Genomic DNA, 24,997 nt, shown 5'->3' on the forward strand with positions numbered 1-24,997 from the left:
ATTTGAACCCCTCTCAATCAGAAAGATTTCTGGCTCCTAGGTGTCTTTTCTATAAGTAACAAGCTGAGATTAGGAGTACACTCTTAAAGTGAGTGCTCCTAATCTCAGCTTGTTACCTGTATAAAAGCCACCTGTCCACAGAAGCAATCAATCAATCAGATTCCAAAACTCTCCACAATGGCCAAGACCAAAGAGCTCTCTAAGGATGTCAGGGACAAGATTGTAGACCTACACAAGGCTGGAATGGGCTACAAGAGCATCGCCAAGCAGCTTGGTGAGAAGGTGACAACAGTTGGAAGAAACACAAAATAACTGTCAATCTCCCTCGGCCTGGGGCTCCACGCAAGATCTCACCTCGTGGAGCTGCAATGATCATGAGAATGGCGAGGAAAGCCCAGAACTACACGGGAGGATCTTGTCAATGATCTCAAGGCAGCTGGGACCATAGTCACCAAGAAAACAATTGGTAACACACTACGCCGTGAAGGACTGAAATCCTGCAGCGCCCGCAAGGTCCCCCTGCTCAAGAAAGCACATATACAGGCCCGTCTGAAGTTTGCCAATGAACATCTGAATGATTCAGAGGAGAACTGGGTGAAAGTGTTGTGGTCAGATGAGACCAAAATCGAGCTCTTTGGCATCAACTCAACTCGCCGTGTTTGGAGGAGGAGGAATGCTGCCTATGACCCCAAGAACACCATCCCCACCGTTAAACATGGAGGTGGAAACATTATGCTTTGGGGGTGTTTTTCTGCTAAGGGGACAGGACAACTTCACTGCATCAAAGGGACGACGGACGGGGCCATGTACCGTCAAATCTTGGGTGAGAACCTCCTTCCCTCAGCCAGGGCATTGAAAATGGGTATTCCAGCATGACAATGACCCAAAACACACGGCCAAGGCAACAAAGGAGTGGCTCAAGAAGAAGCACATTAAGGTCCTGGAGTGGCCTAGCCAGTCTCCAGACCTTAATCCCATAGAACATCTGTGGAGGGAGCTGAAGGTTCGAGTTGCCAAACGTCAGGCTCAAAACCTTTATGACTTGGAGAAGATCTGCAAAAGAGGAGTGGGACAAAATCCCTCCTGAGATGTGCAAACCTGGTGGCCAACTACAAGAAACATCTGACCTCTGTGAATGCCAACAAGGGTTTTGCCACCAAGTACTAAGTCATGTTTTGCAGAGGGTTCAAATACTTATTTCCCTCATTTAAATGCAAATCAATTTCTAACATTTTTGACATGCGTTTTTCTGGATTTTGCTGTTGTTATTCTGTCTCTCACTGTTCAAATAAACATACCATTAAAATTATAGACTGATCATGTCTTTGTCAGTGGGCAAACGTACAAAATCAGCAGGGGATCCTGGGGGCTGCAGGGCCTGGGTTAGCCTCTACATCACCAGAGGAACAGAGGAGGACTAGAATAAGGATAGGGCTAAAGGCTTTAAAAACTGGTCTTCTAGTGCGTTGGGTACAGAGAATAAAGGGGGCAGATTTCCGGGCTTGTAGAATAGATTCAGGGTATTATGTACAGACAAGGATATGGAAGGATATGAGTACAGTGGAGGTAAACCTAAGCGTTGGGTAACAATGAAAGAGATAGCATCACTGTCGGCACCGATTGAGCCGGTCTACGCGTGTATGGGGGGTGGAACAAAGGAGCTATGAGGCAGTTTGAGAGGGACTTGGGGCTCTACAGTGAAATTGTATAATAATAACTAACTGGAACAGCAATTAGGCAAGGCATATTGACATGGGAGAGAGGCATAAAGCAATCACAGGTGTTATTCGAGAGAGCTAAGACGACAACTGGTAATGGTGATGAAAGTTTGGGCTGAGGCTAAACAGATAAACAGGACAGGGTACTGTGTAAAGGAACAGTCCAGCAGGCATCAGATGTGCAGCTGAGTGATCATAAGGTCCAGTGAACAGCAATATGTGAGTCCAAGAGCAGTTTGAATTGGTGCTACAGCACAGGCGAGCAGGAAGCACGGCTGTTGTTTGCGTGTGCTAGCGGGCCGGGGCTAGCAGATGGATCTTTGTGGTCGTCGCAACGGGAAGCCTGTTGAAACCACAGACGATTACGTCGGCAGACCAGTTGTAATGGATCGGCGGGGCTCCGCGTCTACACTAGGAGGTCCCGTCCAGTTGACAGAGAGGTAGATAGCCGAGAGATGGGCCGGACTCGAGGCTAGCTCAAGGCTGATTAGCAAACAACAACATCCAATTTGGTTGCAGCTAGCTAGTTGCGATGATCCGTTGTTAAAGGTCCAGTGATTCAGATGTTCTGGGTCGATAACTCGCTGTGCAGACAGTGCAGACTGGCCGATAATAGTCCAGGCTAGAGCTGGCTGGTATGTAGTGCAGGCCACGGACAATGGTGAAAAACTGCTAACGGTGGCTAATAGCAAGTAGCTAGTTAGCTGGCTACTCCCGTCCGGTAGACAGAGATGTAGAAAGCCGGGATATGGGCCTGGCTCGAGGCTAGCTCAAGGCTAACTGGTGCTTGCGTCGGGGGCAGTGGTGATTAGCCAACAGCAACATCCATTCGGTTGCGGCTAGCTAGTTGCGATCCGGTGTTAAGGTCCAGTGATTCAGTTATTCCGGCAGAAAATCAGATGTTCTGGGTGAAAACCGCTAACGGTGGCTAATAGCAAGTAGCTAGTTAGCTGGCTAGCTAGTTTCAACTGGGGAATCTAGATAAAAAGGTAAGTCAATAATAGAATCCGTTCCACATTGAGTGAGGTGGGTTGCAGGAAAGTATATTTAGTAGAAGGATGAAAAGTGTGATAGGGAAAATATATGAAAAATACAAAAAAATGGCTATTTACATGGACACACAGAGTACACGACCGCACTGCTACGCCACCTTGGCTATTGTGTGTATATTGATGAGGGGATTTTTTTTTTAGTCAATTTTAGAATAAGGCTGAAACGTAACAACATGTGGAAAAAGTCAAAGGGTCTGAATACTTTCCGAATGCACATCTACTATATAGGCTTTAGCATCGAGTCAAACTTAAAACAAACTGTCCACTTTACTAATAAAATCATCTTCTCACAATTAGAGACCCAATGACTTATCAGTGACCCAAGCCCCACTCAGATAATCCCTACCATTGTGTCGCTGAGTTTAAGAATCCCAGAAAAGTGCAAAGAAAATTGCTCATATTAACATATGTAGCCTAAGGAACAAGGTTCATTACATTTACATTTTAGTCATTTAGCAGACGCTCTTATCCAGAGCGACTCTTCATGAAATTGATAACTTGCTAGTAACAGATGACATTCATATACTGACTGACTATCTCTGAAACCCATTAGATAATATACCTTTGATGATACAGTGGTAGCAATACATGGTTTCAACATATTCAGAAGAGACAGGAATGCCAATGGAGAAGGTGTTGCCGTTTATGTTTAGTCATATTCCTGTAAAGCTTAGAGAAGATCTCATGTCAAAAGCTGTTGAAGTAATATGGCTACAGGTTCACCTGCCTCACCTAAAGCCCATTCTTGTGGGAAGCTGCTATAGACCAAGTGCTAACAGTCAGTATCTGGATAATATGTGTGAAATGCTTGATAATGTATGTGGTATCAACAGAGGTATCTTTTCTGGGTGACCTAAACACTGACTGGCTTTCATCAAGCTGCCCACACAAAAAAAGTGTCAAACTGTAACCAGTGCCTGCAACTTGGTTCAGGTTATCAGTGAACCTACCAGGGTATTTACAAATAAAAAATCATCCACAGGTATTGATCACATCTTTACTAATGCTGCAGAAATATGCTCTAAAGCAGTATCCAAATCCATTGGATGTAGTGATAATATAGTAGCCATATCTAGGAAAACCAAAGTTCCAAAGGCTGTGCCTAATATAGTGTATAAGAGGTCATACAATAAGTTTTGTAGTGATTCCTATGTTGAAGATGTAAAGAATATATCTACTGGTCTGTGGTGTGTAATGAGGAGCAACCAGACGCTGCACTGGACACATTTATGTTATTATTCCAGTTACTAATAAGCATGCACCCATTAAGAAAATGACTAAAAACTGTTAATCCCCTTGGATTGATGAGGAATTAAAAAATGATATGGTTGAGAGGGATGAGGCAAAGGGAATGGCAAATAAGTCTGGCTGCACAGCCCATTGGCAAACCTCTAAATTGAGAAATCATGTGACTAAACTGAACAAAAATAAGAAGAAACTGTACTAGGAAAAATGAAATATTGGGCAAAAAGGCAAACTCTGCTCCATCATTCATTGAATCAGATGGCTCATTCATCACAAAACCCACTGATATTGCCAACTACTTATTTGTAAAAAAAATTCATTGGCCAGATTAGCAAATTTAGGCATGACATGCCAACAACAAATTCGGAACCTACACATCCATGCATAACTGACCAAATAATGAAAGACAAGTATTGTAATTTTTAATTCTAAAATGTGAGTGTGGAAGAGGTGAATTTTTTTTGGTGTATCAATAATGACAAGCCACCTGGGTCTGACAACTTGGATGGAAAATGACTGAGGATGATAGTGGACGACATTACCACTCCTATTTGCCACCTCTTCAATCTGAGCTTACAAGAAAGTGTATGCCCTCAGTCCTGGAGGGAAGCAAAAGTAATTCCACTACCCAAGAACAGCAAAGCCCCCTTTACTGGCTAAAACAGCTAACCAATCAGCCTGTTACCAACCCTTAGTAAACGTTTGGCAAAAAATGGTGTTTGACCAGATACAATCCTATTTTACAGTAAAAAATAAAATAAAATAAAGTACTACAGATTTTCAGAACGCTTATAGGGAAGGGAATTCAATCAAATGACTGATGATTGGCTGAGAGAAATTGATAATAAAAAGGTGGGAGCTGTTTTGTTAGACTTCAGTGCAGCTTTTGACATTATTGATCACAATCTGCTGCTGGAAAAACGTATCCTGCTATATTGTGGATCGAGAGTTACCGGTCTAACAGAACACATGGTGTTCTTTAATGGAAGCATCTCCAACATAATCCAGGTAGAGTCAGGCATTCCCCAGGGCAGCTGTCTAGGCCGCTTACTTTTTTCAATCTTTACTAATGACCTACCACTGGCTCGGAGTAAAGCCTGATCGCTATGTATGCTGATGACTCAACACTATACATGTCAACTACCACAGCAAGTGAAATCGCTGCAACACTTAAATAGCTGCAGTCAGTTTCAGAATGGGTGTCAAGAAACAAGTTAGTCCTAAATATTTCTAAAACTAAAAGCATTGTATTTGGGACAAATAATTCACTAAACCTCAACAAAATCTTGTAATGAATAATGTGGATATCGAGCAAGACTAAACTGCTTGGAGTAACCCTGGATTGTAAACTGTCATGGTCAAAACATACTGATGCAACAGTAGCTAAGATGGGGAGAGGTCGGTCCATAATAAAGCGCTGCTCTGCCTTCTTAAGAACACTATCAACAAGGCAGGTCCTACAGGCCCTAGTTTTGTCACACCTGGACTATTGGCCAGTCGTGTGGTCAGGTGCCAACGAAGAGGGACTTAGGAAAATTACAATTGGCCCAGAACAGGGCAGCACGGCTGGCCCTTAAATGTACATAGAGAGCTAACATTAATAATATGCATGTCAATCTCTCCTGGCTCAAAGTGGAGGAGAGATCAACTTCATCACTACAGAAGTATCGACACGTTGAATGCACCGAGCTGTCTGTTTAAACTACTAGCACACAGCTCAGACACCCATGCATACCCCACAAGACATGCCACCAGAGGTCCAGAACAGACTATGGGAGGCAAACAGTACTACATAGAAAAAAATAGAAAAATACACCTTATGGAACAACGGGGACTGTGAAGAGACACAGACACACACGATAACATACGCACAATACACACACGTACAAATGGATTTTATGTTGTAGATATGTGGTAGCATGGTAGTGGCCTGAGGGCACACACTTAATGCGTTGTGAAATCTGTTGTGAAATGTAATGTAAAGTTTTTTAAATTGTATATAACTGCCTTAAATGTTGCTGGAACCTAGGAAGAGTAGCTGCTAATTGGGATCCATAATAAATACAAGACGGCAGTAGTTTTACAAAGTGCTTGTTCAGCAGTATTTAACATTTCCTTAGCTACTCCTTAGAGACAATGAAGTGTTCTCTCAATGACTAACAGAGACAGTCAAACGTGAGTGAGGCAGAGGCAGAGAGGTGAACCCGTTTGAACAGCCAGTAAGTGGTATGAGGTCACTACATAGGAATGGATGAGTTGATTGAGAAAAATGACAGGAAGATGGAATGGGTTGGAGGTGAGCTGGCAAACTAAGGACAGAGAGAGCGAGAGAATGTGGGACACTATTGTTTATGTCCTTTCCATACAATAGCAATAAAACCCACTGCACACACATGACAAAGATGGGACAGTATCATCATATCCACCAAGTTATACAGTCTAACTACAAGGCCTACAGGTAAAAGGAAAACCTATCCTGACAGTTTGGGTATGTGTGTTATAAGAGTAAAAAACTTGAAGTAAAGTAAAGACAGCAGTGCTAGATGGAGTATAACACTGAGCATCAGCCATTTTCTGTTAACACAAGACTCACCTGCCGAGTTGTCCTCAGTACTGTCCCCAAATCGTCAGTCCTTCAGGCACAGACAAGAGAGCCACAACCACTGAGCTCACAATGAACCAGGCCCAGCAAAACAGAAGAGTCAAAGAGAGATTAACTGAAGAAAAAAAGTGCTTGTTTCTTCCTTGAAGTCCTCAAATGTTTCTACGGTCCAGAAATAACCACAGAAGGCCAGGGCAGATTAAGTCAGAAAGAGAGAGAGATGTGTACAGCTATGGAAGGAGGACAGCTATGGGACTCATTGAACTCATAGTTAAACCCCCAAGGCCAAGCACACTACTTAGTGACAACGCCCACCTAGTTTCAGGACCACACCCTGTTTCAACATCTAGACTCACTCTCCCCTAACCACTCTACCTCTCTCTGATTGGTTCAGCAGAAAAAGGGGGATTGGCCATTGGTTGTCTGAGAAGGGTTGGGTATCTGAAGGTAGTAAGTGAGGGAGAATCCAGTAGCGACCACTGAAGAGTTTGAATGGCCTCTTTGTCAAACAATGGGGACCCATCACATAGCACACCTGTATGTAACAAAAACTAACATCCCATATAATAACAACGACTAATGAAAATGTACAAGGATTGGAAAATATCTCTCTTTCCATTGCTTGGGAGCTCAACATAAAAATTGTTTTGATGTCCTAATTACAAAGCATTGAAATTCTGAATAATTTGCTAGCAACAATATACTTTGAGGCACGTTGCTCTTGGCATTTTTAGTGCATGTTAGTGATATTGAAGTTTGAGAAATTATCATAATTACTAATGCTGCTATAATTTCCCTGTTTCCATTAGTATCATTATCAATCTTTTCATCATTGTAATTTGTATCATCATAATCAAAAAACCCAATCGTCAACCCAGTCAGGGCTAAAGGTGAATAATTATGAGGCAGGGGGATTTGACAGGGAATAATGGGGATGTAATGTGTCCCTACCCTGACTGAGGGATCGTCACCCAGCGACAGGCATGGAGTTTGCACCGGTGGGTCCCACCTACTGTACACCATCACAGTATGACAAGTTCCACTAACTTCCAGTAGCACTGGTTCGACCTGTTCCCCAGGCACTGAGAACTGGCGATGGGTGTGATAGTGGAAGAACGGCCTTGAAATTTACTCACTCATCCTTACATTGGAATTAAAGGGCGACTGGAATGAGTAGAATCTAGAAACGAGCAGAGTGTACAGGCAAACAAAAGGAAATGTTAAAAAAGACTTGACAACTGTCAGTTTACACAGTGCTTTAGGGCTTTCCCTGGGGGAAAGCCCTAAAGGCCATATACAGTGAGGGAAAAAAGTATTTGATCCCCTGCTGATTTTGTACATTTGCCCACTGACAAAGAAATTATCAGTCTATAATTTTAATGGTAGGTTTATTTGAACAGTGAGAGACAGAATAACAACAAAAAAATCCAGAAAAACGCATGTCAAAAATGTTATAAATTGATTTGCATTTTAATGAGGGAAATAAGTATTTGACCCCCTCTCAATCAGAAAGATTTCTGGCTCCCAGGTGTCTTTTATACAGGTAACGAGCTGAGATTAGGAGCACACTCTTAAAGGGAGTGCTCCTAATCTCAGCTTGTTACCTGTATAAAAATACACCTGTCCACAGAAGCAATCAATCAGATTCCAAACTCTCCACCATGGCCAAGATGAAAGAGCTCTCCAAGGATGTCAGGGACAAGATTGTAGACCTACACAAGGCTGGAATGGGCTACAAGACCATCGCCAAACAGCTTGGTGAGAAGGTGACAACAGTTGGTGCGATTATTCGCAAATGGAAGAAACACAAAATAACTGTCAATCTACCTCAGCCTGGGGCTCCATGCAAGATCTCACCTCGTGGAGTTGCAATGATCATGAGAACCGTGAGGAATCAGCCCTGAACTACATGGGAGGATCTTGTCAATGATCTCAAGGCAGCTGGGACCATAGTCAAAGAAAACAATTGGTAACACACTACGCTGTGAAGGACTGAATTCCTGCCGTGCCCGCAAGGTCCCCCTGCTCAAGAAAGCACATATACATGCCCGTCTGAAGTTTGCCAATGAACATCTGAATGATCCAGAGGAGAACTGGGTGAAAGTGTTGTGGTCAGATGAGACCAAAATGGAGCTCTTTGGCATCAACTCAACTCGTGTGTTTGGAGGAGGAGGAATGCTGCCTATGACCCCAAGAACACCATCCCCACCGTCAAACATGGAGGTGGAAACATTATGCTTTGGGGGTGTTTTTCTGCTAAGGGGACAGGACAACTTCACCGCATCAAAGGGACGATGGACGGGGCCATGTACCGTCAAATCTTGGGTGAGAACCTCCTTCCCTCAGCCAGGGCATTGAAAATGGGTCGTTGATGGGTATTCCAGCATGACAATGACCCAAAACACACGGCCAAGGCAACAAAGGAGTGGCTCAAGAAGAAGCACATTAAGGTCCTGGAGTGGCCTAGCCAGTCTCCAGACCTTAATCCCATAGAAAATCTGTGGAGGGAGCTGAAGGTTCGAGTTGCCAAACGTCAGGCTCGAAACCTTAATGACTTGGAGATCTGCAAAGAGGAGTGGGACAAAATCCCTCCTGAGATGTGTGCAAACCTGGTGGCCAACTACAAGAAACGTCTGACCTCTGTGATTGCCAACAATGGTTTTGCCACCAAGTACTAAGTCATGTTTTGCAGAGGGGTCAAATACTTATTTCCCTCATTAAAATGCAAATACATTTATAACATTTTTGACATGCGTTTTTCTGGATTTTGTTGTTGTTATTCTGTCTCTCACTGTTCAAATAAACCTACCATTAAAAATTATAGACTGATCATTTCTTTGTCAGTGGGCAAACGTACAAAATCAGCAGGGGATCAAATACTTTTTTCCCCTCACTGTACACCATCATCATTACATGATGATGACCTGGCTGCTTACAGTGCATTTCCAAATAACACAATAATTTTGGATAGCCACATTAGCGTCGTCTTCATGTGGGTACTAGCAAACACACTAGGTACAGTACCAGTCAAAAGTTTGGACACACCTACTCATTCAAGGGTCTTTCTTTATTTTTACTATTTTCTACATTGTAGAATAATAGTGAAGACATCAAAACTATGAAATAACACATATAGAATCATGTAGTAACCACAAAAGTGTTCAAAAAAATCAAAATATATTTTATATTTGAGATTCTTCAAAGTAGCCACCCTTTGCCTTGATGACAGCTTTGCACACTCTTGGCATTCTCTCAACCAGCTTCACCTGGAATACTTTTCCAACAGTCTTGAAGGAGTTCCCACCTATGCTGAGCACTTGTTGGCTGCTTTTCCTTCCCTCTGCGGGCCAACTCATCCCAAACCATCTCAATTGGGTTGAGGTCGGAGGATTGTGGAGGCCAGGTCATCTGATGCAGCACTCCATCACTCTCCTTCTTGGTCAAATAGCCCTTACACAGCCTGGAGGTGTGTTGGGTCATTGTCCTGTTGAAAAACAAAATGACAGTCCCACTAAGCGCAAACCAGATCAGGATGGCATATCGCTGCAGAATGCTGTGGTAGCCATGCTGGTTAAGTGTGCCTTGAAAATCACAGACATGTCACCAGCAAAGCACCCCCACACCACCTCCTCCATGCTTCACGGTGGGAACCACACATGCGGAGATCCTTTCACCTACTCTGCGTCTCACAAAGACACTGCGGTTGGAACCAAAAAACTCACATTTGGACTCATCAGACCAAAGGACAGATTTCCACCGGTCTAATGTCCATTGCTCGTGTTTCTTGGCTCAAGCAAGTCTCTTCTCCTTTTTGATGTCCTTTAGTAGTGGTTGAAGGCCTGATTCACGCAGTCTCCTCTGAACAGTTGATGTTGAGATGTGTCTGTTACTTGAACTCTGTGAAGCATTTATTTGGGATGCAATTTCTGAGGCTGGTAACTCTAATGAACTTATCCTCTGCAGCAGAGGTAACTCTGGCTCTTCCATTCCTGTGGCGGTCCTCATGAGAGCCAGTTTCATCATAGCGCTTGATGGTTTTTGCGACTGCACTTAAAGAAACTTTCAAAGTTCTTGAAATTTTCTGGATTGACTGACCTTCATGTCTTAAAGTAATGGACTGTTGTTTCTTTTTGCTTATTTGAGCTGTTCTTACCATAATATGGACTTGATTTTTTAACCAAATAGGGCCATCTTCTGTATACCACCCATACCTTGTCACAACACAACTGATTGGCTCAAACGCATTAAGAAGGAAATAAATTCCACAAATTAACTTTTAACAAGGCACACCTGTTAATTGAAATGCAAAGGGTGGCTACTTTGAAGAATCTCAAATATAAAATACATTTTGATTTGTTTAACACTTTGTTTACTACATGATTCCATGTGTTATTTCATAGTTTTGATGTCTTCACTATTATTCTACAATGTAGAAAATAGTAAAAATAAAAACCCTTGAATGAGTAGGTGTGTCCAAACTTTTGACTGGTACTGTATATCAACAGCCAATCCAGTAGGGCTGGAAGCTATAGTGAGCTTCGATTGGTCAATAACGTTGCGATATCACAGAGTATTTGCATAAAGTTCAGCTTTCCCCAACTTCGGTCCTGCCTTGTTCACGCTCCCTCGCCCATGCTCACGTCGCCCCACGGTCCCTCCGCCCACTTTGCTTCCCTATATTGAAAATGAATGGGGCGCGGTTCTCTCATCGCCCCCATCGTGTTATGTGGAAATGCATCATAGGAATGAGGGCTTTGAGTGCATATTTCTCTTACAGAGTTGCCATGTTCAAATGTAGGCATAGTGTTTGAGCCTGAGACGAGAGGAAATGATGAAGTGAGATGGGGTGAGGGGAGGAGGAAGAAGCCATCACGTCGCTAAAATGTAAATGTGATAGGAGCTGAAACAGACCAAGGAACATTTCCACCTTAAACACCCTAGAAGCACAGACAAGGTTAACCACACACAACACATCACAGATTTCCCTCATTCTTTCTTTCTCAGTCAGATACACCACTTCCCTATGGGCAAATCTCCAGTATTTACAGAGGGCAATCACACTCTTGTCCCTCTTTTCAACATCAGTCTAGATGGGGGATTGACTGGACCTGTAGTGCCACACTGGGTGCAGTGGTCACCCACTATACAGTGAGGGAAAAAAGTATTTGATCCCCTGCTGATTTTGTATGTTTGCCCACTGACAAAGACATGATCAGTCTATAATTTTAATGGTAGGTTTATTTGAACAGTGAGAGACAGAATAACAACAAAGAAATCCAGAAAAACGCATGTCAAAAATGTTATAAATTGATTTGCATTTAAATGAGGGAAATACGTATTTGACCCCTCTGCAAAACATGACTTAGTGGTGGCAAAACCCTTGTTGGCAATCACAGAGGTCAGACGTTTCTTGTAGTTGACCACCAGGTTTGCACACATCTCAGGAGGGATTTTGTCCCACTCCTCTTTGCAGATCTTCTCCAAGTCATAAAGGTTTTGAGCCTGACGTTTGGCAACTCAAACCTTCAGCTCCCTCCACAGATTTTCTATGGGATTAAGGTCTGGAGACTGGCTAGGCCACTCCAGGACCTTAATGTGCTTATTCTTGAGCCACTCCTTTGCTGCCTTGGCCGTGTGTTTTGGGTCATTGTCATGCTGGAATACCCATCCACAACCCATTTTCAATGCCCTGGCTGAGGGAAGGAGGTTCTCACCCAAGATTTGACGGTACATGGCCCCGTCCATCGTCCCTTTGATGCAGTGAAGTTGTCCTGTCCCCTTAGCAGAAAAACACCCCCAAAGCATAATGTTTCCACCTCCATGTTTGACGGTGGGGATGGTGTTCTTGGGGTCATAGGCAGCATTCCTCCTCCTCCAAACACGGCGAGTTGAGTTGATGCCAAAGAGCTCCATTTTGGTCTCATCTGACCACAACACTTTCACCCAGTTCTCCTCTGAATCATTCAGATGTTCACTGGCAAACTTCAGACGGGCCTGTATATGTGCTTTCTTGAGCAGGGGGACCTTGCGGGCGCTGCAGGATTTCAGTCCTTCACGGCGTAGTGTGTTACCAATTGTTTTCTTGGTGACTATGGTCCCAGCTGCCTTGAGATCATTGACAAGATCCTCCCGTGTAGTTCTGGGCTTTCCTCACCATTCTCATGATCATTGCAGCTCCACGAGGTGAGATCTTGCGTGGAGCCCCAGGCCGAGGGAGATTGACAGTTATTTTGTGTTTCTTCCAACTGTTGTCACCTTCTCACCAAGCTGCTTGGCGATGCTCTTGTAGCCCATTCCAGCCTTGTGTAGGTCTACAATCTTGTCCCTGACATCCTTAGAGAGCTCTTTGGTCTTGGCCATGGTGGAGAGTTTGGAATCTGATTGATTGATTGCTTCTGTGGACAGGTGGCTTTTATACAGGTAACAAACTGAGATTAGGAGCACTCCCTTTAAGAGTGTGCTCCTAATCTCAGCTTGTTACCTGTATAAAAGACACCTGGGAGCCAGAAATCTTTCTGATTGAGAGGGGGTCAAATACTTATTTCCCTCATTAAAATGCAAATCAATTTATAAAATTTTTGACATGCGTTTTTCTGGATTTTTTGTTTGTTATTCTGTCTCTCACTGTTCAAATAAACCTACCATTAAAATTATAGACTGAATTTCTTTGTCAGTGGGCAAACGTACAAAATCAGCAGTGGATCAAATACCTTTTTCCCTCACTGTAGGTCATCGAGAACAGGGGTACTTTACGCTCATGAACAATTGCAACAAGTTTCACTGCCATCTCAGAATTAGGTGGCATTTAATGTTCTTCATCTTACATCACCTCCATCCTACCATACATACAGGAATGTACAGGAACACTATCACCACCGATAAATCTACAATAATCGAGAATTTCAACAAGCATTTTGCTACGGCTGGCCATGCTTTCCACCTGGCTACCACTACCCCGGCCACCAGCTCTGCACCCTCCGCTGCAACTTGCCAATGCCCCCCCGCTTCTCCTTCACACAAATCCAGACAGCTGATGTTCTGAAAGAGCTGCAAAATCTGGACCCCTACAAATCATCTGGGCTAGACAATCTGGACCCTTTCTTTCTAAAACTAGCCGCCGAAATTGTCGCAACCCCTATTACTAGCCTGTTCAACCTCTCTTTCGTAACGTCTGAGATCCCCAGAGATTGGAAAGCTGCCGCGGTCATCCCCCTCTTCAAAGGGGGTGACACTCTAGATCCAAACTGTTACAGACCTATATCCATCCTGCCATGCCTTTCGAAAGTATTTGAAAGCCAAGTCAACAAACAGATCACCGACCATTTCGAATCCCACCGTACCTTCTCCGCTATGCAATCCGGTTTCCGAGCTGGTCATGGGTGCACTTCAGCCACGCTCAAGGTCCTAAACGATATTATAACCGCGATCGATAATAGACAGTACTGTGCAGCCGTTTTCCTTGACCTGGCCAAGGCTTTCGACTCTGTCAACCACCGCATTCTTATTGGCAGACTAAATAGCCTTGGTTTCTCAAATGACTGCCTCGCCTGGTTCACCAACTACTTCTCAGATAGAGTTCAATGTGTCAAATCGGAGGGCCTGTTGTCTGGACCTATGGCAGTCTATGGGGGTGCCACAGGGTTCAATTCTTGGGCCGACTCTTTTCTCTGTGTATATCAATGACGTCGCTCTTGCTGCTGGAGACGCTCAGATCCACCTCTACGCAGACGACACCATTTTGTATACATCTGGCCCTTCATTGGACACTGTGTTAACAAACCTCCAAACGAGCTTCAATGCCATACAACACTCCTTCAGTATCAATCAATCAATCAATTTTATTTTATATAGCCCTTCGTACATCAGCTAATATCTCGAAGTGCTGTACAGAAACCCAGCCTAAAACCCCAAACAGCTAGTAATGCAGGTGTAGAAGCACGGTGGCTAGGAAAAACTCCCTAGAAAGGCCAAAACCTAGGAAGAAACCTAGAGAGGAACCAGGCTATGAGGGGTGGCCAGTCCAGTCCTTCAGTAGCCTCCAACTGCTCTTAAACACTAGTAAAACTAAATGCATGCTCTTCAACCGAACGCTGCTTGCACCCGCCCACCCGACTAGAATCACTACTCTCGACGGGTCTGACCTAGAGTATGTGGACAACTACAAATATCTAGGTGTCTGGTTAGACTGTAAACTCTCCTTCCAGACTCACATTAAGAATCTCCAATCCAAAGTTAAATCTAGAATCGGTTTCCTATTTCGCAACAAAGCCTCCTTCACTCATGCTGCCAAACATGCCCTCGTAAAACTGACTATCCTACCGATCCTTGACTTCGGCGATGTCATTTACAAAATAGCCTCCAACACTCTACTCAGCAAATTGGATGTAGTCTATCACAGTGCCATCCGTTTTGTCTCCAAAGCCCCATATACTACCCACCACTGTGACCTGTACGCTCTTGTTGGCTGGTCCTCACTACATATTCGTCGCCAAACCCACTGGCTCCAGGCCATCTATAAATCACTGCTAGGCAAATCCCCGCCTTATCTTAGCTCATTGGTCACCATAGCAACACCCACCCGTAGTCTGCGCTCCAGCAGGTATATCTCACTGGTCATCCCCAAAGCCAACACCTCCTTTGGCCGCCATTCCTTCCAGTTCTCTGCTGCCAATGACTGGAACAAATTGCAAAACTCTCTGAAGCTGGAGACACTTATCTCCCTCACTAACTTTAAGCATCAGTTGTCAGAGCACCTTACCGATCACTGCACCTGTACACAGCCCATCTGAAATTAGCCCGCCCAACTACCTCATCCCTATATTGTTATTTATTTTGCTCATTTGTACCCCAGTATCTCTATTTGCACATCATCTCTTGCACATCTATCATTCCAGTGTTAATACTAATTGTAATTATTTTGCACTATAGCCTATTTATTGCCTTACCTCCATAACTTGCTACATTTGCACACACAAATATATATATATATTTATTTCTGTTGTATTTTTGACTTTGTTTTGTTTTACCCCATATGTAACTCTGTGTTGTTGTTTTTAATCGCACTGCTTTGCTTTATCTTGGCCAGGTCGCAGTTGTAAATGAGAACTTGTTCTCAACTGGTTTACCTGGTTAAATAAAGGTGAAATAAAAAAATAAAATAAAAAATGTATTAGGCCTATGATGTTACCCCGTGAGTAAAACAAAAGCATTTTCTATTTTTAAAAGCTGCATAACTTGTTCCAAACCGAATGCAGAAGCCAGAGAACCATCCACCCGAATGTTTGAATTACAATTTGATCAATAACCTAACCACATCCAAGACTGAAACCAAGTGTACATTTCCAAAACAACTGACAGACACTCCATTCTACAGAAACCATATCCAATATCACTACAAATATTCGGACTAACAGAACAGTAAATTAGATCATAAATTGAAATGATGTCAGTACAACATGAACCACAGGCTACAGACACGGTGGCCTAACTAGCCTAGATACTGGGTCTGGACTGGAGGAAGGGGGGTCTGTTAATGGTGAGAGCGGAAGTGAGTTACCCAACAACTCAAGTCACCTCATCCCCAAACTTCCCTTTCTAGTACAGTGACATAGTTTGAATCCTTGGATTGTGTTTCATGTGTTGTAGCCTTCATGTCAGGTTGGATTTGACTTATGAGGAAATCACAGATTCCATTAGGTATAGAACATGGCTAAGCAGCTTTTCAAGACAAACTCTGAACTGCTGTTGTTTGTAATGTAATTTCTACGAGAGCCACAGTAAAACAATATAACATTATACTTAGCCTAGAGTTTTTACTTGGTAATATTACATTTTTTACATTTTAGTCATTTAGCAGACGCTCTTATCCAGAGCGACTTACAGTTAGTGAATACATTATTTTTTTATACTGGCCCCCCGTGGGAATCGAACCCACAACCCACAAACGCCATGCTCTATCAACTGAGCTACATCCCTGCCGGCCATTCCCTCCCCTACCCTGGACGACGCTGGGCCAATTGTGCGCCGCCCATGAGTCTCCCGGTCGCGGCCGGCTGCGACAGAGCCTGGATTTGAAAAAGGATCTCTAGTGGCACAGTTAGCACTGCCTTAGACCACTGCGCCACTCAGGAGTATGTCATGTGTGTGCAGGATTTAATTAGTCACATACTGCTCTGTATTGTGTACTAGGACCTAAAAGGAAATTACAGGACTTAAATGTATAGGTCTCTACTAAAAAAGTCAATATAATAGCCTTTTTGCTTAGATAAACTTAGATCTTGTAACCATGTTTTACTTTTAGAGAAAGAGAGTGCCCCTCACCTAGACAGTTGATGCCAGTAGGGATGCTTGAGGGATGCTTGAATACCTGAGGAAGTAAAGGGCACACTAACTGAGACAAATGGCATGGGCATTTCCTTACCTTTGCTGATAGTCATGCATGAAAGAAGGAAAACTAACTAGGGGGGACTAGGAAGATCCTAACCTACATGATTGAGGACTGAACTTGATAGGCCTAGATTGACTAAAACCTCTATTACTGAACAGGTTTTTCTACACTGGGATTGACTTTATTCAGTCACTCACTCATCATTTTGTGGTGGGACAAACCACTTTTATTATAATGATGCACATACGATAATGACACTGGCAAACCAATACAATAGCCAAAGTTACTCGTGAAAGCATAGCTTTAGTGTCAGCACACCCATCGCTAATCTTAATTAACCTTATTTATAAAGTTAAAGTTAACACCTTAGACCAAATCAGTCTCGAGATGTGAAGTAGTTGAAGTTCGTTGCTAAAGATACAGTACATGCGTGCTACAGATGGATAAAAGCTTTTTTCCCGCATGCATGCACTCACCTGAGGTTTGGTAGGCTGTATTAGAAGTCGCTCCAGGGTTGCATTGTATTGCAGAGGTCTTGCCAAGACCCACTAATTAGCCAGCGGTGAACTTTTCAAATGATTTCTAAGTAACTGTATAACTTTTTTCGCCACTAAAATGCTCACCCTCCAGCGAAGTCACCGCGCGCTTGGATCAAATTAAAGGCTGTGTAGCCTACACAGTGCAATCCCTTCTTCTTCTTCTTCTGCTTCTTCTTCTGTGGGTTTTATGGCAGACTACAACCCAAAAAGGTACATTGCTGCCACCAACTGGACTGGTTGAAACCAAAACAAGGTAAAAAGAAAATCCATATGTGATAGGGAAACTAACTTAATCCACTTAAATAAAAATAGTACATTGACAAAACAAAACAAAACTCCCACTTTGCCTTCTTTAAATTCTCCATATCTCCCTTCTCAGGCTCTGGGACCTGAGAGGGTGGTATGGCTTATGACAATATTCCATGTAACTCCTTCGCCGAGAAATCTTTCAGCCCCAGGAACTGCTCCACCGCTTCCACAATGATTTCTATCTTCCTGGACATTCTCTTCACCTTGGCAGTGCCATTTATCACCATAGCTATAAAGGCCACAAAGTCCACCTTCTTAACCTTTAAAATGTCAGGATCCTGCTGGTGAAAGGCAAGTCCTGCAGCCTGCAGTGCAATCGCTCCTCTGACCAGAAGCTGAAGCTGTTAACTTCTTCTTCTTCTTCTTCTTCTTCTTCTTCTTCTTCTTCTTCTTCTTCTTCTTCTTCTTCTTCTTCTTCTTCGATGAAGTTTAACAGCAGTTGGCATCCAATAAATGTTGCATTACCTCCACCTACTAGACTTTAGTATAACCCCCTTATACTTTGATTGAAAAATAAATCAACAAATACCCTACCATCTAACCTTACACTCATTATAAACCCATCACCCTACTCCACTATTTAAACCTATATAGTCCTACCTCAGGCCAACAGCCTGAAAGGACGGGACACCACCACTCAACACACCCTGTAACTCTTCTGACGTCAAATCTCGTACACCCAAATACTTCTCTGCAGCTGCCACCACAACCTCTATTTTCTGCGACTTACGTTCCATCCCTGCAGTACAGTTGATAGCCATTGCTATGAACACTAAAAAGCCAATCTTATTGAAGCATATATCCCTCGTTGGCCTATCCCTCTGTACTGATACAGATCTACTACTCAGACGAATCCTCTCAGGATCCCTCCCCCTTAACCCTCAGCATACGACACCCTCTGCTCTACTCTAACCATGTAACCTCAACCTGCCTCTCTTGCACTGGACATTTCTGATCCCCAGCCCCATGGGCACCCCTACAACTAACACATACCGCTTTCTCCAATGCTACACATTACTTTGTCTCACACCTAGTGATAGATTAATTATTAATGACTAATTATTACACCCTGAAACTGTGTATAATGTGTTAGAAATGTGTGAGTGTAGGACCAGTAAAGGCTATGGCATTGAGCCACTATTTAGCAATGTGAGTAAGAGTTAGGTCAGACAACAAAGACAACTGAGAAACTAAGAAAAAGAGGCCTCCCAATTTAGGGAGGGGAGAAACTGTTATGAAAACATGGTGCAGAATATTGTGAGAACGGCAATAACTGAGTAATGCAGGGAGTAGGATATGTGTGTGTGTGTGTGTATGTATGTGTGTATGCATGTGTGTATATGTGTGTGAACTGATGGTCAGTAGAGCAGTTTTAGAGTCGAAAACTACAGCCCGCCTACAGAGGGGAGGGATTTGTTTGTATGACGAATGAGTATAAAAGATGGACTCTGAAATTGTGATGGCAGAATTCTCAATGAATAAATATCTCTGACTATGCAGACCGGGACTCTGGCCGTTACTTAAATCCCAAAAGACTTACAACCTTTTGGGAGACGCACAGAGACACTGAAATAGTTTGTTAAATAATTCACGTAATAGCTTGGTCCTTCGAGCCGGATTCCAATACCCTGTTTCTGTCATTCCAGGTAACTCTGAAAACCGTCGACGGGCGAATGATACATTCGTAAATAGAAAGTCCTGCCCTTTGACATTAAGGGTTAAAACAGGCCAGAGGACACCTGATTAATGACAGAGACGGTGACGGAATCCAAACCTACATTGAATCTCGGCTGCAAGGATAAGGTCAGTAGTCTTTATTCATTACTTGGTGAAATTGATTTGAGAACTTGCTAAAATATTGAAAAGTAGCAAATTGATCAATGCGTAGCCATTTTAACTGAAATGTAGGGGACTGTCAGGAATTATCAAGATTACTTTGTGGGGATAGATTCCTCCGTAGAGTAGGAGATAATTCTGGGGGACTAGTCAACCTGTTGGTGGGTCCGTAACGATTCATGGTAATAGGCCATTACCAAAAGAAACTACCCGGTGTTGAAATAGAAGGAACTATTAAAAGTACACCTATGGGATGTAACCTGTAAGAGATTATAGAACAGTCAACAAATAATCCGGGTTAAACAAATACAAAAAGTACACCAGAAGGAATTAAAATAGCATGTGTGAGAAATAGAATATTAGTAAAGTCAAAAGTCACAAACAACTGTAGATTTTGCTGTAACTCTATCCGTTCTGGAGCCTTATAAACTCCGGGTTACCGATGGTGTTAACCAATAATCATGTAAGGTTGTATACGTGTGAGACCTAATGTTTGCTCAAAAGTCACATCTATGAATAATTCCAGGTGGTTGTATAGAGGAGGGAGAACCCATTCCTGTTGTATGAGACTGTCAGGAATTATCAAGATTACATTGTGGGGATAAATCCCTCTGTAAAGTATGAGATAATTCTGGGGGACTAGTCAAGATTACATATACAGGAAGGGGTGATTCAAGGTGTTGTTGTGTGAAGCTGTTTTGAATTACTTGTTAAATTGACTTGTTATATAGAAGAGGTGGCTAAGGGATTTTTAACAGTACCAACCATGGGGGGCAAATCCTCACAAGAGGTCCCAGAATTTACTGGGGACGAGAAATACTTGATGTAATTAAAATGGAATCCAGGGATAGAAGAAATCTCCATTGTGTAACCAGGTGGAGGGAGAGGTATGGTTTTGAGGGACGTCTAGACGCAGATAAACTTGAATCCATGCTTAAACAGATACATAAGGTGTGTAAAGGAGAAAGAAGCAGTGAGAGAGAGAGAGAGTAGGAGGGGGCCAGTACCCACTGATAGCCTTACCTAATCTATTGGCGGGGAATGAAAGGGGCCCCAGCAACCTTAGATGTATACAGTAATAATAAAAATATGCCATTTAGCAGACAGGCCATGAACACAGAGGACGTGGCCAGAGCGGTAGAAGGAATGACCCACCCCAAAACAGGAATAGTAAGGTTTGGGCTGCCGTTAGAGGGCAGTGGGTTTCAGGGGATGCCCAGAGGACACTTTTGCCATGGGCCGATCACGGAGAGTATGTTGGGGAAATAACTGAATTGTGTAATAGCCTCAGAGAGACATGCAATCCATCATGAGCAGAATAACAGACAGGACAGAGCCAAGAAAGAAGAGGAAGATGCAGAGTAACTAATTGCCACTCTGGGAGAGATGGCGGGGAGAACTAGAAACTTAGGAGAGAGAGGAGATAAGGCAGGAAAGAGTGAAGGCCATGGGGGGAGAATAGGGGCTTGAACTGTAACAAGGGAGGGCACTTCGCCAAAGAATGTGAGGCCCCGTGTAAATACTGTGGCAAGATAGGCCATAACTTTTCCCGCTGCAAACATAAAGGAGAGGGCAAGAAGGGAAACCGGGGAGAGAAAAGAGAGAAAAGAGAGAAGAGAGAGAGAGAAGTCCATCCCCCAGCTTTGAGCGTGAGGAAGAGGAAGATAAGGCGTGACTAGTCCTTGAGGGAGAAATAGTAAACTCTAGTGAGGGGAAGACTAAGGAACCCTTTGATCCAAATTGTGAGGTGTTTGAATTGGCTACTATTGACTTAGCACTTCAACAGGAACAGAAACCTTATTTGACATTGACAGTAATGGGTAAGAAAATTAAATTCCTTTGTGATACGGGAGCCTGCAGAACAGCAATCTGTGCAACAGACAAGCCAGATGGAGTCAGGATTGATGGGGAGAAAATCATAGTGTGATCTGCCTCTGGTCATCAATTTATTGAAAGGTTATCAGCCCCAATAACCCTAAAACATGACCAATCAGGAGGAGAGGCAACCATACCCATCCTGATATCTAAGCTGTGTCCGGTAAATTTACTAGGACGTGATGTAATGACTAAATTGAATGTGGCCGTCATTTCCACTGAGAGGGGAATGAAAGTACACATAGTCAGAGACAATATGGTGGTCTGTGGGGAAGGGGAGCCATGTTATTGGTATAGGCAAGATTTGTTAAGGGGGGAATAACTGATATTCCCCGAACCTTGATGGAACTTGCTGATGATGTAGTACCAGGCCCCACTAAAATGTCCCCCGATGACCTACACTGTACTCTCTGGTATAACAAACACCCAGGTCCAGATGCAATCTATGAGGAAGCATTATTTAAAACCACATGAAGGACTATAGCCTTGAAATGGTTTCACTATGACAACACCCACGCAGCAGTGGAGGTGGAACTAGGGCCCCAAAGTTCAGGGAAAGATGGAGCCCACATGTGTCCCTAGCAAAGGAGCCAGCAGAGGACTGGAAAGACATGGGCCAGTGGGTATCCAAGGGTAAGAGGATCACTGATTGGGTCAATATTGTGAGTGGCGATCAACACAGCCCATCCACAGATAGTACATTTAGATGAGAATAGCAGATGCTGAGGAGAGGAATACCTGTTGACAGAACAACAGGAGTCAGACTTAAAAGAAGTTCCAGAGCATTTGTGGTCCCGGGGTCCAGCAGACGTAGGATTAATAAAAGGGGTAATTCCAGTACAGGTGATACCCAAATCTAATCATAGGCCATATCAGAAGCAATACCCTATGAAACCAGAAGCAATAAAAGGTTTGCAGTTTACCAAGAGCAGATTGGGAGGGACCTTGAGGGAGGGCCAATTCTCGGAGAGATAGTGAGGCCAGAAACAAAGGTGCAGTGTCCTGGAAATCACAGTCTGTTTAGTTTTTTTCAGTTCTGCTGGGAGTACATTTGATGATGGGGTTTTGTGTTGAATTAGAGACAGTGAGACTATTAGTCAATACCTAGGAGAGAAGAGAGGTTACGGTAGCAAAGACAGACAAGAAGGAAATGGTAATAGTGGTAATAGTGGAGACAGGAGTAAGTGGAAGTGTTACAATTGTGACAAAACGGGACATTTTGCTAGAGAATGTGAGGAACTGTGTAGTTACTGTGCAAGGAAAGGGCACCAGTTAAGAAACGGTAGGCAGAAGGGGAAGAGAGAAATCAGGAGTCCTCATGACCTGGCTGTTTGGTTGTTGTTTTTTAATTGGGGTTTTCAAATAAAAAACAACACACCTAGTATGATGTTTATAAAGGGTTGTTGTTTCAATTTTGGGGGGTTTTCAGCAGGTCAAGGGTGATAGGTCTTGGAGGAGCACGCACAGTGAATTTTATGGAGTTTTTCGGTTTTGGCTGAGTTTGGGGTATATATGATTTCTTATGAGAATGAATGTCATGAGGACTTAATGAACACTTGGGATAAGTAACAATTATGAAATATTCAGAATAATGGTAATGTTTGGTATACTATGGGATGGAACAGTTCGTTGAATAATTTCAATTGCCTCTGAACTCTGTTTTAACTTTCTGGTGTTAATTAATCATCCACACTGGTAAATTCTAAAGGCATGAGAGGAGGACTTTAAGATAGTTTATTTTACCAAGTTGAAGGTAATTTTTAATACTGTGAAAAGTGTGAAGAAGATTATAATTTGGTAATAATATATATGATTTGAACCATAAAATAACAGAAGAGAGAGCTTTCCCTGAATGAGGGATACCTGTTGCTAGTCAATTGTACTAATCTTGGATTACTATTACGGGATAGAAGTAAATTGGGGTATTATCAAATGTTGTCATTTAAATTTCATTTTTAGTATGCTTTAATAAATAACAAGTTGGTATTTGAAACTAAATTAATGCAATGAGCTGCAGTAATCATAGGAAGGCACAATCTAATGCAAAACAGCTATTACCTTTATCATTTATTTAGTAATGAGATCAGGAATATAGGAGCAATAAAGAAGCAAGGGACAGTCAAAAAAAATATAAAAAAATAAGGGATGGCAATTGGATGATAAATTACCAATATTACCTAAGTGATTGTTTAGGTAGGTGGTAATATTGACACATGGGCACATGTGTCAAAAGGAGGGATGGATGGTAGAGCAGATTAGACAACACTTTGTTGCATATGGGATTACTAATTATTAAAAAATAAAAATAAAAATAAACTTTTGTTCAAGATGTGTTATCTGTGCTCAAAATAATCACCAGGGCAGACAAAGGGCACCTCAGGGTGAGTATCCTCCAGCTAAGTACCCTTTCCAGCAATTGGAAATTGATTTTATAGAGTTACCACGGAGTGAAGGGAAGAAATTTAGAGTAACCCCAGATAAAGATGGGTTATCCCCCTTTGAGAAAGTGTTTGGAAGACCTTACAGAATGCCACAGTTGGCAGGACCAGACAGGCAGACATAGAACTAGAGAGCACCCTAGCAGAACACGTGAGAAGGTAGTTTATTAACCACACCTGTATGTCAGAGGTTTTGTGCCCCACAGGTGAACTAAAGGAGAAGGTAACCCACTCCATCCAACCAGGTGACTGGGTGTGGATCCAATCCTTAAAGAAGAAAAACTGGAAGCAGCCCCGTTGGGAAGGTCTATATCAGGTCCTGTTGGTGACGGCCTTCGCTGTAAGAATCGCCGAAAGATCCACCTGGGTGCATGTCACACACTGCAAAAAGGTAAACCCAGCTACACCTGACAAACAAACACAGAGTTAGGAGAAAGAACCGATCACCACTAGGGCTCGGGGGTTGGCTCCTTAACGAAGATTCCCTTACCCTGTCTGATCATCCCTGTGTGAGTTCGATAGAAGGTAAAGCAATGGGTTGGCCTCTGGCGTCTGACATGTTCTCAGGGCGAGGGTGGGGATTCACAGGTCTCCTGACGGTAGGAAGCTGTCTGATTGTGGGGGCCATATTCCTAACACACTTAAACCCTCCTGATCCGCTAGAAGTAGTAGTTAACCTAACACAAGTTGATAAATAATACCTGAGCACAGTCTATAAAGGCATAGGAGACAGCTAGACGTAGGGAAAGGGGAAGTACTAGGGACTGTAGGGAAGGACATCACCTTTTGAGGTCTTTGCGGACCAGTTGGGGAGTTGGGGACTACTGGCTGGTAGTATCGTAAAGGATGGGAGATATATACGTATGTCACCATGTACATCCTGGGACTATGTAGTTGCTCATACCGAGCGGGGGGGATATGTCAATCTCCATACACAGTTTAAGGACAGGTGGAGTATTGTGAAAGTAGGGAATTATCAGAAATGGCAGTGCGACC

At 43.1% G+C, this 24,997-nt stretch overlaps 1 protein-coding gene across 2 annotated transcripts in view; it reads right to left on the reverse strand.

Annotated features, from left to right (window-relative positions):
- LOC121534639 (elongation of very long chain fatty acids protein 1) overlaps positions 1 to 17,668 on the reverse strand; it is a 30,812-nt gene extending 13,144 nt beyond the window's left edge. Inside the window, exons 1-2 of one of the 2 annotated variants that reach the window (XM_041841218.2) lie at positions 17,481 to 17,668; positions 16,938 to 16,983 (exon numbers count right to left, since the gene is read on the reverse strand). The gene's annotated coding sequence lies outside the window, so the exon portion shown is untranslated. Of the gene's footprint in view, positions 1 to 6,608; positions 6,868 to 16,937; positions 16,984 to 17,480 lie in introns of those variants that run through there. The other variant, XM_041841219.1, reaches the window with a different exon arrangement.
- Between the last annotated feature and the right edge of the window lie 7,329 nt (positions 17,669 to 24,997).

This window comes from Coregonus clupeaformis, chromosome 21 (assembly GCF_020615455.1).
Source record: "Coregonus clupeaformis isolate EN_2021a chromosome 21, ASM2061545v1, whole genome shotgun sequence".
NCBI classification, from domain to species: Eukaryota; Metazoa; Chordata; class Actinopteri; order Salmoniformes; family Salmonidae; genus Coregonus; species Coregonus clupeaformis.